The sequence below is a fragment of the Pinus tabuliformis genome, chromosome 5_2 (genome assembly GCF_031772625.1).
Source record: "Pinus tabuliformis cultivar Carrire ecotype Pingquan chromosome 5_2, CPIR1, whole genome shotgun sequence".
Taxonomy (NCBI): domain Eukaryota; kingdom Viridiplantae; phylum Streptophyta; class Pinopsida; order Pinales; family Pinaceae; genus Pinus; species Pinus tabuliformis.
In genome coordinates this window covers 617,726,331-617,742,981 of record NC_142306.1, presented here as the reverse complement: position 1 = coordinate 617,742,981, position 16,651 = coordinate 617,726,331, and the positions used below count along the sequence as shown (strand labels likewise).

Genomic DNA, 16,651 nt, shown 5'->3' with positions numbered 1-16,651 from the left:
GTAGTGTCTTTAGATGTATACTCTCATTTTTGGTAATCCCAACCTCTAGATTCATGTTTCAATATATTAATGATGGAGGAAATAATACATATTAGGAAAGAAAAGGTGACCATATTCAATGACGAGCATAAAAATATTCAATGCCCTAGTCCTTATCGAAGCTCAAAGGTTTATTAAGGCTCAAATTAGTTTTCATTTCTTATTGCATGACAAAAAAAGTAAGATAAAGCATTTTTTTCCAATCAATGTTGACCTTGGATAACAAGGGGAAATCCTCAATTCAATATTCATGACTATGGGAATGAAAACAAGTATTAAAAAGGTTTATATACGTAATAGTTTGATGAATGACCTTCGTGCCAAATTTGATAAAAATCCATTTCACATAGGTCTGGTAACAATTTGACCAAAATGAAAATATGCCTTTGAGGGTGAGGGTTAAAGCACTATTATGTCTCATGGAAAGTGAACTACTTAAGGGGACTAGAGATGGGCTTGAGGATATCTCAAAATTGCATGGAGAGGCTTGGGAATAAACCTAGATAAGACAATGTAGCTAAAATATTCTTTTGCCAGGAAGTTCTCATACCAATACAAAAATATTGCAAGATGATTGCTACACATCAAGGGTCATGCATGAACACCTATTAGGAACGATTATCCTCTTCAAAATAGAAGTAAAAGAAAGCTTTTCTTAGGATCTTCATTTTCGTAAAAATCTTATAGGGTCAAACATGAACACTTATTAGGAACGATTATCCTCTTCAAAATAGAACTAAATGAAAGCTTTCTTGATGTGTGGTTCCCAAGCCTCTTAACTTGTGCCCCAAAGACATATTATAGGGAACTCACCCGCTAAGTAACCTAAAAATTTTTGATGTCAAGGACGTCCATCAACAAGAAAGGTAACAAGAATCTTAATATGTTAAAGTAATTTTTCTAAAGAAACTTGCTGAGAACATTTCATGGTACAGTTTCTAGCGTTGATATTAGAATCTTAATACGTTAAGGTAATTTTTCTAAAGAAACTTGCTCAGAACATTTCATGGTACAATTTCTAGCATTGATATTGGCTTAACAAGAATCTTAATACGTTAAGGTAATTTTTCTAAAGAAACTTGCTCAGAACATTTCATGTTACAATTTCAAGGCTTAACAAGAATCTTAATACGTTAAGGTAATTTTTCTAAAGAAACTCGCTCAGAACATTTCATGGTACAATTTGTAGCATTGATATTGAAATCTTAATACGTTAAGGTAATTTTTCATTGATATTGGAATCTTAATACGTTAAGGTAATTTTTCTAAAGAAACTTGCTAAGAACATTTCATGGTACAATTTCTAACATTGATATTCTAGCATTGATATTGGAATCCTAATACGTTAAGGTAATTTTTCTAAAGAAACTTGTTCAGAACATTTAGGTAATTTTTCTAAAGAAACTTGCTCAGAACATTTCATGGTACAATTTCTAGCATTGATATTGGCTTCAAAGGAATCTTAATACGTTAAGGTAATTTTTCTAAAGAAACTTGCTCATGGTACAATTTCTAACATTGATATTGGAATCCTAATACGTTAAGGTAATTTTTCTAAAGAAACTTGCTCAGAACATTTCATGGTACAATTTCTAGCATTGATATTGGTAATTTTCCTAAAAAAACTTGCTTAGAACATTTCATGGTACAATTTCTAGCATTGATATTGGCTTCAGAGAATTGGTCACAAAATGAGCTCTTAAAGTGGAGATGCGGGGTATCGAACCAAGAAACTTGCTCAGAACATTTCATGGTACAATTTCTAGCATTGATATTGGCCTCAGAGAGTTATTGGCTTCAAAGAGTTGGTCACAAAATGAGCTCTTAAAGTGGAGATGCGGGGTATCGAACCAAGAAACTTGCTCAGAACATTTCATGGTACAATTTCTAGCATTGATATTGGCCTCAGAGAGTTGGTCACAAAATGAGCTCTTAAAGTGGAGATGCGGGGTATCGAACCCCGTACCTCTCGCATGCAAAGCGAGCGCTCTACCGTTTGAGCTACATCCCCAAGTTATTAAAATCGAGATTCATTTTTCTATAAAATTACAAAATATTTTCGGGTATTAAATTCGTAAATTGGAGATGCGGGGTATCGAACCCTGTACCTCCCGCATGCAAAAGAATTAAATTCATTTATTTCGTAATGAAAGCGTATCAAACAGAAAATTGGCATATACGGTTACCACAAAGGACACAGACATGTCACATTCTCTTTCCACACTTCGTCATTCGTGGCAACTAGAGATAAGTTTAAGCTGAGACGAGTTTTGTGGTAACCCCCTTGATTATCTCCCTCACCTACCGTCACTAAGCATCGAACTTTATGTGCGTACTAAAGATGCGAGTATTATAAAGAGGTTAGGATTTGAATATTTTTACATATGGGTTTTCCCAACTAATTTTTGGATAAATCATTTTAACCCTATTTAATGTTCGATATTTTGAACTTACTAATGAGGTTCATTCTCAAGATTAAGGTAAAAAAATTGATCTATCAATAAGATTAAATAGCAGAGATGCATCACATTTTAGAATTAGCCGTTAAGATTATAATATTATTTAATGTTGGTTTTGATTAAATAATATTATAATCCTAACGTCTAATTCTAGAACATGATGCATCTCTGCTATTTAATCCTATTGATAGATCGGTTTTCCACCTTGGTCTTGAGGATGAACCTCATTAGTAGGTTTGAAACGTCGACCACCAAATATTGTTGATGTGATTTATCCTAAAGTTAGTTGCAAAAATCAATATGGACCACAAAAATCTGAAATCATTTTTTTTACATATTTATCGCGTAGTCTAAACAAACCACAATTTTGTCTTGAAAACAATAGAAATTCCAGCATGATTTTGAGAAAATCTGTGAGAATTTTTTGAAATTCTGGGTTATAGTTATCAAACTTCAGAATTTTAGGTGCCCCACGGGTTCTTGATGGTGTTGAATCCATTTCTGTTATTAAAAAGAAAAGATTTATATGCTCCTATACTAAGAATTTTTAAAGAATTTTTCGTCAGATTTTGGCGAGAAATTCATCATCCAGGTTAGATTGTGACCTTGCTAGATAATACCCATATTTATTTATTTATTTTTGTTCTTTGATTTTTTACATCTTAAATTCTATTATAAATTTAGAAGAAACCTTTATAATCATATATCAATTTATGAGATTACACAATATCAATGTAATAGGGTTTTTTTGAAGATATGTATCTATTTCTCAATAAAAAATGTGAATTTAGTAATGAAAATTGCAATTCCAATAAATTTCTATGCATACCTAATTGATAGACAAAATGGTTATTTTCAGAGTATTTTTCGTGATCAATTTTGCTTAAAACCTGATAGAGATTTTTAAAAAGGTTAAGTTAAAGTTATTTAATTTGTAAAGTTCAAGCACCTTGGTGTTTTTTCAAGGAGTTGAATCCATTTATGGATTCAAAAGTGCATTTTAAACAACAAGAAATCACAATCTCGCTAGAAATTGTTTCTCAAATTTTGACCAAAAAGATGATTTCGTCTATAAGTTAGAATGTATCATTCTTCTATAGCGAGATTCCATTAAAGATTATCAAAAAAAAATCAAAGTTGTAAAATATTTAGACTTCTCCCAATATTTATGCCAACTACAAATTTCTTCAAATCACCATGATTATTTTAAGCTTTAGATCAAAATGATAAATAATGTGTATCATAGATGTGCTCAAATCTTTATAAAAGAATCATTATTGTGACTTGGTAACACTAAAAGTTGCGTTACTTAGGTGCATTGATATAATGACTTCATTGTAGATAACCTAATAAAATATTATGGAACATTATGTAAAATTCATCAACTCAATAGTTCACTCACATATACAAACAATCAAGACAAATCTAACTCCACAAATTTGTCACTTCTTTTTCTTCAATTTTTTTTTTATATCTATCTATTTATATAATATTTCAATTTGTGAGAGAGAATATATTCATTTTCCCTCTTCCCTTCATTAGATTATACACCTAATGACATTGTAATTGGGGCTATCTTAAGGGGTTAGATATGATAGTGATGAATGGGGATATTTTCACCATTAACCAAGGTTTAATTCTTGTGAGGGTTTTACTAACTTCTTAAGGTAGACATGGCACAACATAAAGGTAGTGGTCGAACATGTGTGACTTCCATTGCACCACCTATGCACACATAAATGAATCAAATCCCACATCCCTGGTCTTCTTAAACAATAGTGTCATATTCATATTAAGATTGTATGATTAATTATATACTATGATTCATGTTATGGTTGTTTCAAATCTATAGGAATACTTACTCTCACAAAGAATTGAGAGGTGTAAAATAGTTTGCATATAAGATGAATTTAAGAGCTAGAGGAAGAAATTGTCCATCTAAATGGAAAAATGAAAAACTTGGACAAATAAATGATCCATCCTCCTTAGATGTTACAAACTTTGAATATCATTAATGGAAAATCAATGAAGGATATGTCAAAGAAGTGTTGTGTAACATACCCAACCCCCTATGTCAGCGTAAGGACATGGGATCATAATTTTTTGCTTTCTTTTACTCACAACAAACCTCACTTCTTAAGTTTTCATCTCTTTTTTCTCATTGAGAGTTTTTTAATGATACAAATGCCATTTGAATATGTGCTCTGGGTCCAAAGTTATTCCCTTATGAATATTTCTCTTCCAAGTGCCAAATCAACATACGTACCATTGTCACATGTCATATAAATGGAAATCATTTTACCCGTGTGTCATCATCATACAATGCTATGTCAACAATGTGTTTGACATGTGGTTATCCGTTGTCCACATGTCACTGTTGCATGAATCCACATCCTCACCAAACATGTTAGTAATACTCTCTCTTGCATCCAAATCCAAAATTTTCCTCAAGTCTCCAATATAAGAAATTTCATATTTTTGAATGCATCTAGGATTCCCAAAACATCTAGATCTAGGATTTCATTCATCCATTGCCATCAATAGGTTGAATCTACAAACATCCAAATTCGAGAATTCCTAAATTTCCTATTCAACTGAATTTTCTGGATTTCTAGATCTCCATTATTCAAAGCTTCTGCACTTCACATCACCTCCACAAGACTACCACTCGATCTCTACCTTAGAATTGAAATTCCACTAGTCCATGTCACATCATAACAACCAATGTGGACCAAAACCTTTCCTACCAAAATATCCATCTTTTAACTTTTATAGGTTCACTTAGATCCATCCAAATTTGGAAAAGCCCCAAAGGTCCCATTTCACAATCTTCTAGATTTTTGAACTTTCAGATTCCACCTCACCTGCCACACTACATGCCACGTCACCTACCATATCAACTCTTTCATACCATGTCACCACACCACATTGGCATACCATGTGAATGACACATCATCATGTCGTGTCATCCCAAACTAGTTTATGTACCATGTCAACATGACATGTTAGCACTTTCCTACTCATAGGGCCTAAAATGGTCAAGTTGTCTCCTTGTATCCTCCTCCCGGCCTACTATGTTGGCATCTGACATCCAAGTTTTCCTAAAATTCTAGCTCTGTAACTCTCTTGCAACTTCAGATCCCTAGCAACCTTAATGTTAAGGTTCCTCCATGTAGGATTTTACTACTTGCAATTTCACCATTTAACATATGAGATTTTGTTATATTCCATTTGCAAATTCTTCAAAATGCCCAAATATCCATATATCAACAGACTTCAATCCTCAACATCGTCACATGATAGATCTCACTAATGTCATTTGTGACTCTTAACAAAATATAGATATCGACAAGCTCTGGATCCCTGGTCTCGTCACTTGAAAAATCATGATAATTTTATCTACGACTCTTAATAGGATTCAAATCTTGACATACTTCAGATCCCACCTTCAACACTTAACAAATTTGGAAACCTCTATCTCTTTTAACTGAGGGTTTTTTTAACTAGGCTATCAACAACTGGGAAGACTTAGGAACAACATCGAATGTTTGTGGCCAGTCCATTTAATGAAGTTCAACCGAAAAATTGGCAAGAAGGGGCCCATCAACTAATGATTCTATTAACCAAGGAATTTTCCACTAGGAGAACTTGAGAACTAACTCTAATGGATTGAGGTTGGTCCATTTAAACGACTCTGAATATAAACCCCCTTGCGGCTAGCCTCCTAGTCACCGATTGACCAGAGTTTAGGCTAAACTCCCCCAATCCCAAAATTTCCAAAATTCTTCTACACAACCTTGAATTTTTAAGATTTCCACTAGGCTATCTAGTCAGTTTCAGAGGACTAAAACTAACTCTAATAGCATAGAAGAGTCTCCCAAATACTTATGAAGGTTAGAAACCTTTTACAACCTATAACAGAACTTTGGACACTTCCCACTCCAGGTTGCTTCTTCAACAAAATACAAAGAGATGTCCCTTGGACAAATCCAAACTTCACTTAATGGAGTGAGGCTTTACTCACTCCTTTGGGGTTGAAACCTCACACTACCACTCCTACTCCTACAACAAAGAGGTCAACATTCTAGATTATATCTAGAGGCAGCAAAACTCCCTCCAACAAGGAAGAACCTTTAAGTTTTCTTGTCAATAAACAACGATACAACCACAATTTTTTTATTCTCATAAATGGCCTAGTAATGGTCGTTATTCACATAATATAATACTTTGAAGAACCTTGAAGCTCAATTCAACTTATACATTCTACTTCACAACTCTCTCTCTCTCTCTCTCTCTCTCTCTCTCGATATATATATATATATATATATATATATATATATATATATATATATAACTAGTAATCAACCACATTTACACATTATTTATTATGTCATTAAAAGATTTCTTAGTAAACTAGCACAATAATTTTCTTGAAAACTTTGAATAATATTGTCATTTCATTAAAAGGAAATAGTTAAACTTATTTGAGTTACCTAAGCTTTGTTGGAAACTAAAGAAGATGGAGTCATTCTCCACCCAACCACAAGCTTAGCTACATTGTAGTTTCATTGTATCTAACCACCCTAGAGCTAGATTTGATTCCTTGAGAGGAAGACTCACTCATATAATATCAAGGACTCAAATAGGGTAAAGAACATAAGGGCTACTCTCCTTCATACATAGGAATTCAATGTGCCACGTTTTGAAAATTGAGATATGGCCCATTATCTTTCACAGTGTTGCCACACTAGGCATGTACAACTCAAATGAAGTCCTTCTCCGATTCAACAGTCCCTTGATACTTCCCATTTCTCAATTATTTTCATGCATAGATCCATCAAACTTTCTTAGATTTTTTTCTTCACCATTTAGCTCAGACCAAAGGATTCAACATTGTCTTCCTTAGCCAATGGGTTATACCACAACTCCACATGAGCTGCTTTGTCTTAGAAGGATTTTTCTCTCACCTCCCACCAGAGAATCCACCCCCTATACCCAACTAACCAAGAGAATATATTTGAATCCCTTTGAATAAGGGATTGTAAGTCCTTCAACTCTAGATCAGAAACATTCAATTTGAGCAAGGAAGGAGGAGGAAACTTAACAATGTGATTGAGGGACATCATAACCTACACTAAAAGATGATTTAAACATGTACATCCATAAGTACATCAAATAACTAATGAGAAAAATCCATACCCTCCCAAGGATCATAAAATTGATCCAAATGTACTTGGGCCCGATCCTAACCCTGACATTATTTGGACCAAGTAAACTAATTACCATAGTTAATCCCTTTTGTTTTCCAATCACGGTCAAATATTTGAAGTGATTCCTTACACCTACATGAGGGAGTTTTGTTTGAACAACTAATTATAGACCTCACACCTCCACATCTTTTTACGTCTCACCCCACCATATTAACATCCCCCATAGAAATCCATTCCATATCATAAAGAGTTGTCTCCATCCAATCCCAATCCTATTACACTCCAAATTGAGATTCAACACATAGACTGCACATAAACCAAGAATTTCATAATGAATCAATAGGATGACATGCACACACCAAACCCTTGAATTCAACCCAAAATAAATCTCAAGAATATACAAAGGAGATGAAATTGAAGTTGCCACTCCACCAATCCACCAATACACCTTGATAATGGTTTGAGGCCCAAAAAGGTTCGTTCCAACAATAAGTCAACCTATTTTTAAGGCCAATCTAGCTGATATTACCTCCCATAATAAACTCACATTCAACCAAAAATGTTGCAAAAAACCCCACATAAATGTCATGTGACTAGGAAGCATCATCTTATGAAACTTTCCGAATAGTAAGGGAAATCTCATTCCAAGGAAGAATAAGGATTAAGCTACTATACTAATTTTCCATCTCAAATCCATAAAATCATGGAGTGCAATGATTAGGTCCATGGACCATCATTTCCTTATAGGAATCCTTTCATGGATTTTGATTAAGGTCCTCCACAAGTTTCCCCCCATGAGTGGGAGACCAAACGACCTTCTACTTGTTTGTTTTAACCTACCATCTGTACTTAATATCCATGCCTATTGTCCTAGAAAAAGTAGACACATTTGAGATCACTAATAAAGTGTCTTAGGATCCATAGACAATCCCACGACCAAATAATAATCATTACAATGTGGTTACTTAAGTGGGCCACTAAGGGCCTTAGATGAGCCACCCAACCTAACATCATAGATACCACTAGAACTTGTACCCATTTCCCTTAACCACTAGCACCTTCACCACTAGAACCCAAACCTCATGAATCACCCAAGCCTGGAACACTTGAACTTGCACCCCCTAAGGAGGATCCACCCCTACTTGAGCCAACTAAAACAAAAGGGGCATCCACTACTAACTATGGAACTTGGCACCATTGAAGTGTAATTGGTCCTTAAAACCTTGGAAGAAATGGGAGCCACAACACCACCTTCACTCATAACTTCCCTATAACTAGGCTTGCAAATAGGGAAATCATAATTCAAATGGTCATGTACCTAACATGAAAAGTAGGTGTTTGCTAGATAGATATCAGATCTTCTATTGGCACATAGTATGAATAGTAAAAACATAGATAAAAAGGGGAAGTTTTCACTTCAAATACACATTCACACTTATGTAGGGGTTCATTTAAAACAAGTTTTGGAAACCATTTGGAATGAGAAAATTTCCAAACTAATGAGAAAAATGATCAACAAATGGGAATCATTCAAGAAGGGTGGTTGGGAACTCTGAGGGTAGGAGATAATGGGCCTTCCCATAATGTTAGGGATTAAAATTTCTCAATGGCACTGAACATAGGCAAGGTTTTCAACAATATTCCAGGTGTCAAATTGTAACACATGGTTTGAAGGATTTTGAAGTTGTAGCAATGATTATACCAAAGAGAGAATAAAGAAGGAGCATCCACCACCTCCGTTAATTGGTTCCATGGGAGAAATCATCATTGAAAAATGTGTAAGAGCTATGCTTCATACACATAATGCTATGGATAGAAACATACTAATATTAAAGATAGTAAATGGATATAAAAAATGGATGTCCTTAAGAAGAAAATGGGGGATGGGAATTAATTCACTTATATGTGCACAAATAATGCATTTCAAGCATCAATGGTTCAATAACCACCTCTAGGTAACACCATGGTTAGCTTAAGGCATTGTTATAGCTGCTACAACCACCCTCCAAAAATTTTCATATGCTTTGATTTTGGAGCTTCCCTTCTATCCATAGGAGCCTATCTTTTAATGTCGTCAAGTATTCATGCTATGACCAAGATTTATGTTTTCATGCTTTGCTTATGATGTATTGATCCCGGTTTGATATCTTTCATACACAAACTAGCTTTTGACTTGACCTTGCAACATTGTTGGGCTTGCCTCCTGAAAATGTGCAATCTTGGAAGGAAGGTCAACCTTGATGATTGGAATTGTGCAATCCAGGATGGCAAGCATACCTTGAACTCAGAAACTGAGCAGTAATGGATGATAGCCTGACCTTAAGCTCATAAACTGTGCAAGCCTTCCTTGAGATCATAAATTACGCAATGCACTGAGTCAAGAAGTTTCCCAGTCCTTGGGAACTATGCAATCCTTATTGGCAGTGTGCATGCTCGGTTTCCCGAGAAAACAAAAAAGGGGAAAAAAAAAAGCAAAAAACATGCCTAGAAAATAGGGAGTCATTAATTAGTTTCCCGAAGAATGACACAACTTGTTATTTTTGGAATTCCTGCAAGTGTCACATTTTCCTTTATTTTAGACATGCATGTCATAAACCCTAACTGACCTAGATATATATAATGGATGCCCCTAAAGCTCATTTTTACATTCGATCTTGGAGCTCTAGCATTCCCAAGGAGATCAACGAGCCTTCGATGGAGTTTGTGGTGCTTTTCTAGGTGAGTTTTTCTTTTGTCATCTTTTGTCGTTTTTTTTGTAGTTTCACTTCTTTGAGTGTTGTTTTGCTTGTTTCTTTTAATGGTTCTTGGAGTTTTAACTTATATTATCTTGTATACGTGTTTGTTCAGTTTGTCATTCACCTTTTACAAGTGTCACATCAATTTTCTTGTCCATTAGTGGTCATCATTTCAGTGACTCTCCATGCATGTTTGTTTTTATTTTTACATGTTGATCTTCTGCATTTTATTTGCACTAATCCATCTATCCTTAGTCATATCTGCACTCTAACTTGCACCATAACTCATATCTTCCAGTTTCCCACACTCTTTTCGAGCAGATATGCCCTTCCCTTGGCCACCAGTTTCCTTGTCTAGCTGAGCATTGTGCAAATCTAAGGCCCAAGCTTGATGCTTGACCTCTAAGATGATGTAATGCATAGTACTTGGCTAGCCCAACTGTGCATTACGCAGTTCTAGGGCTCAAGCCTATCCCTTGGCCACTGAGACTGTGCAATGAATAGTCTCCACCTCAGTCTGCCCACGCTGAGATTATGCATTGCATAGTCTCTAGCCTTAAGTTTCTCCACTAGCTGTTGAGACTGCACAATGCGAAGTTCAGGCAACCAATCCCTCTCCCTTCAACTCAAGAATTGCACAATCCTCCCCTTTAGGCATGCGGTTGCCACTGTGATCTTGTTTTGTGAGTCATTTTGTTGAATCTAATTCATGTTTTCCATGAGTTATATTCCTCCTACATGTATTACAGTTGTTGAGCACTTCTCTTCATCAGTCACTGACATCATGGCACTAAAGAAATATACTTCAAAGGATATCACAAAAAGTATCACTGGGGATGTAGTTGAGGGTACGCCAATGAACTTGCTAGTTTATTCAAATATTCAATTGTTCATAGAGAAAGAATCATATATCACATGGTACAAAGTAAATGAAGCATTCTCAGCAAGAAGCTTCAAAGCAGATCTTGAAGATCAACCAGTGTATATCAATGTCCAAAGTTCAAGGTTACATAAGGTTACATGTAGGTATCTGAATTTCCCATGCACAAACATCATCAGCTGGATATTGTCTCATACAGATCCAAAGACTATGAATCTGAACAATGCCAGCAGATAAAGGCTTGCTTCTTTTCTAGCACCAGATTATCATCTCATGTATCATTTACCAAATTCGAAATCACTCAAGGATTCTTACTTTTATGTTGCCTCCAACTACTTGAGGACAAAGTACATTGTCAAAATCTGGTTGAAGGAGCCAACAAATTTCCTTCATACACCCACCAACACCTACAAGAAAAAATCTCTTAGGAGGGCCTATCAACTCTTGATAGTTCTATGTTGCAGAATCTATGGTCAGCAGAGCACTGAGACCTTCCCTGAAGGGTGGGAATTCTTACTAAACTAGGTTATGAATGAAGGAAGACCATTCAACTGGTTAGACTTGTTGGCTCAACAACTGAGGATCGATGTAGCTAATGCCCTCAATCCTCCCAAGGGAAAGAAAGTTGGATTTTACATGTCTGCCTACCTGCTGGATGCTATTTGCGCTCACAATGCATTCCTTGACATGAATTGGACCTGGACACCAAGAGAGACCTTCGTGCATATCTATTGCAAGCTGCTTTCAGAGTGCATCCATAGAGGAGTAATGGAAAAGTTTATTGATCACTTCCTCATCCCATTGTACAAGTTGATCTTTGAGGAAGAGACACCTTACATGTCACATGGGGCAACGGAAGCAGTGTCTGAGATATCATATTGGTTTTCCTAACTAGATGGCACTTTCCTCAGAGTGTTCGGCAGACATAAGTCTTTGCATCTTTTACCGAGGTATGCCATTGATAAATTATTCATGCAATAAGTTGTGTACCATCTCTCTTTAGGGTTGTCAGTAGCTTTGTACAAGAAGAATAAAGAACCTTGACCCTCTCTTCCTATGTAGATTAGATTAGAAGAAATCAAGAATATTAAAGCTGCAGACATCGAAAACAAGGCAATAGATAAATTCACATTTAGTTGTTTTGACTTCAATCCCTACGATCTGAGGAATGTTTGCAAAGACCACTGTGCAAGGATCCATTATCAGTGGCTAAGCAATACCTTTCACAGATTTGCAAAGGAGGCATGAAAGAATTGCTATAATGCCTCCAAGTCCCGTGAACCAGTCACCAAAGGCAGCACCAGCAGAGAGGTGCAACCCAATGTGTGAAAATGGTAAGAGGAAGGTTGCACACAACCCAAGAGGAGAGCGAAGCCGCAAGATGAAAGCAAATCCAGTCATACTTAAAGTGGCCATAACAACAAAGAAGAAGAGGAAACATAGGATGCAGGAAGAAGAATAGAAGCAGAGGGACAAATAAGAGAATAAGAGATTGGAGGAAGAAATGTAGAAGAAGGAAGAAGAAATTGCATGAAGACAAGCTGAAGAGAAAGAGTAGAGCCTATAGCTAGAGGAGGAGAGAAAATGGATGTAGGACAAGGAGCTCACTCAAGAGATTGAAGAGTTGATCGAGATCCAAGACATGAAGTTGGAACCGAAGCCTCAGAACCAAGATGTTGATCTGATATCGAGCACACATCAAGTCACCATTCAATATCCCCCTCCTCCAGTAGAGCAAGCTCCAAGCAGGGAAGACGAATTTTTTCCTCTTGATGATGGTTCGGTTATGGATACGTACAATCTGACTTATGACGAGCTTCAAAAAATTATTGTACAAGCACGGAAGAAATTTTTTCTAGATGACCTCACATCTCTTGCATTCATCAGAAAGAGGGTGACTGTGGCAAACACCAGCAGGAATCTTGGTGCCATTTCTGCAACTAACTTGACCTTCGCAGGTGCCACAAAGTCAAACAAGGACTATCTGATGGCCGAGAACAAACAGTTGGAAAATAACTTGCATGTTGCAAGGAAAGAAGTTGAACAACTCCAAGGAGAGGTTCAGAACACAACTCTTGCACAAGTTTATCTGGAAGAACTTAAGGCAACCATATTTGGTGAAGTATCAACATTGGGAGAAATTATGCAGAGCTTATATGAAGAACTTGTCACCATGCATAAGATAATTGTCCACTTGCATGAGATGCAACAAAAGTGTAAGGATAATACCAAATCTCTTAAGCCTATCCATACAACCATAATTGTCATGCATGAATGGTCAATCCAACACAAAGGGGAACCCCCTGAATTGGCGAAGAAAACAAGGCAATAGGTAAAGTTGGAGAAAGCACAAGTGTGGATGCCTATTTAGAGAAACAAACAACTCACATCATTCATCGCCAACATTTAGGCCTCATATGCACGATTGTACAACATTGTGGATTTCTTGGTGAAGTCGCACAATATCCTATCAGTTGGCTTAGTCATTGAAGCCAAACGCAAGAATCAGGTCAGGCAGGAGATTAAAGAATACTTGGAGCAATTGAGACATATCGTCATCAAGGAATATCTTGAAGTAAACAAATTGAATATGCAGAAGCACATTGGTAGCCATGTTCAAATTAATACTATGATGCTCCTGCTAAAGAAGGAAATCTAGACTGGTTCCAAATCAGTGTACCTGGATGCCATGGAGGGTAGAATCCACTTTTAGCCTGATCCCATCACACAGTTTGGGGAAGTCATCACACAGTACAAATCTTGGAACCAACATGTGACCGAGAAGCTACAAGTCCTTCCCTTCCTTCCCCAGAATGTAATGCTTCCATTGTCGATAAGCCTGCATGATGGAATACATCTCTTTATCATAATTGGGGTACTTCCAAATCGTATCAGAAAGTGTCTCACTATGATAGACCATTAGATGCATGTGCTAGGTGAGGATTGCACCAATAGCATAGTCGAAGGCATTTGTCTCAATTTCAAATGGTTGTTGCAAGTCTAGCAATTTGAGTACTGTTGTAGAGCATAGGCGACGCTTCAGCTCAATGAACACCTTTTTTTTGGACTCAGACCAGGAAAATTTTTCTTTCACTCCACCCTTGGTAACCTGAATCAAAGGCCAAGTGATATGCGAGAATCCCAAAACAAACCTCCGATAAAAAATTTCAAGGCCCAAAAAGTTGCGAAGCTCTATTATAGTGGTTGGTGCTGGCTGATCCCGAATGACTTGGATTTTAGCCAAATCCACATGCACACCTCGATCATCTATGATGTAACCCAGATATTGGACCTGGGTCATGCCAAAGGTGCATTTCTACAAGTTGGCACATAGTTTGTCCTACCGCGGGATTTGAAGGACCTATCAAATGTGTTGCAAGTGTTCTTCCCAACTCTTGGTGAAGATGAGGATGTCGTCTAGATAAACAACCATCAATGAGTCGGTGAACATCCACAATATGTCATCCATTAGCCTCATAAAGTAACAAGGGCATTTGTCAACCCGAAGGGCATAATCAACCATTCAAAAAGGCCTCGGATTTGAAGGCAGTCTTCCATACATCTGTGAGATCTATTGTAACCTGGTCATAGCCAAACTTCTGATCGATCTTGTTGAAATACTTGGTCCCCTTGAGTTGGTCCAGAAGGTCATCAATCTGTGGGATTGGATACCTGTTCCTGACAGTGATTTTGTTTAGTGCATGATAATCAATGCAGAGCCTCCATGTCCCATCCTTCTTCTGTATAAGTACAATAGGTCTCCCACAAGGTGAGGAACTTGTTCAGATGTGCCCTTTTTGCAGCAACTCCTGGATTTTCCGCTTGATCTCTTCATTTTCTAGAATGGAGTGACGATATCGGCCCGTTGGGTAGAGGTGCTCTGGTAGTCAAATCAATCGAATGATTGACATGATAATGCAAGGGTACCCCTGTGGGTGAGGAGAATATTTCCTTGTATTATTCCTTAACCTTATCCACCTGCTTCTGCTACGTGGAGGAACCCTTCTTGGGGACCATGGATGTAGTCATGATCTTCCCCTTACTTTTAGAGTGAATAAGAAAGAAAAAAAATTCCTGGACTGGGAGATGATCTTACTGCATTGCTTAGAAAATATCAAAGAGATGGTAGTAGGAGGGGCTACCTTCGGTATCTTATATAAATTATTGTCCAAAGAATTAATAACAATGTGAGGCCTCGACTCATACACAACATGACGCTTCCATAAGTATGGTTTTTCGGATAATACATCACAAACTTCAAGAGGAGAAACATCACACAATACCTCATCCGTGAAGGGCTTGATGTTGTAGGGAAGGTTACATTGTTGGATGATGTATAGATCTTGTCCTTGGTGAATCCACCCAATGTTGTAGGGCTACAGGTGTGGTGTGGTCGGTAGGCCCAACTGCTTCACAACCTCTGTTGAAATGAGGTTCTTTTAGCTCCTGATGTTGACAATGAATTGCAACAACGAACAATTCACCCACATTTGTGAGTGGAAGATACGCCCCCCCTCCTATGTATCTTCAGGCTCAATATTTTGGATCTTGGTGGTGGAAACAATGGTGTTAGGCTCAACATCAATAATATGCTTCCCTTTCTCATTCCCCATGTCGAATTCTGACTCAGAGTCGGAACATGCATCTAACTCTGGAGCCTTCAGCTCGTCCACCATTCACTACTTGGATCAACACTCACTTGTGTTGTGAGTGGGGCTCTTATCGAACTCACACCACTTTCTTGTGTCCTTCTTTATCCTTGTGGTGTTGTTCTTTACTTGCGGCTTCAATGGGTTGACCTAGGTAACCCCACCTTGGATTCATTAGGGGATTTTTGAGGTCTAAAATGGGCCTCCTAAGAAAATTGTACAACCAAAATATACTTTATAAGAAGTAATAGAATTCAAGATGATGATGTCAACCATAGGGGATGATTCACCATTTTTGAGTAAAAAAGTAATCACGTTTTTTCATGTATTTCTCATTTTTCGTGTAGCAGGGTCCATCGAAAGTATGCAACATGGGCACTCCTTGGATGAGGAATCGAATTATGCATCCAACGAGTGTTTCCGCTTGAAATTTGAGTAAACCCATAGGGAGATAAGTTGAAAATACGAGTTGAAAAAACTAGTTTTCTCTTTTTTCCCTCTAAAATTTGATGATGTAATCTAATCTTATTTTATTATTTCCACTATTATTTTATAGTTTCCTTAAGAGGCCCATTTTAGACCTCAAAATTCCCCTAATGTGTCCTTTGTTATGAGGTTTTGGGGTGCCTTTCCCTTGCTTCAGATTCTCAGATCCAAAGTCTTGCTTCTTATGTTTAAA

General features: G+C 36.9%; 1 non-coding gene across 1 annotated transcript; it reads right to left on the bottom strand.

Moving 5' to 3' along the window:
• Positions 1 to 1,977: 1,977 nt before the first annotated feature.
• TRNAA-UGC (transfer RNA alanine (anticodon UGC)) lies at positions 1,978 to 2,050 on the bottom strand. Its single transcript has one exon. It is a non-coding gene; the product is annotated as a tRNA-Ala (tRNA).
• Positions 2,051 to 16,651: the final 14,601 nt, after the last annotated feature.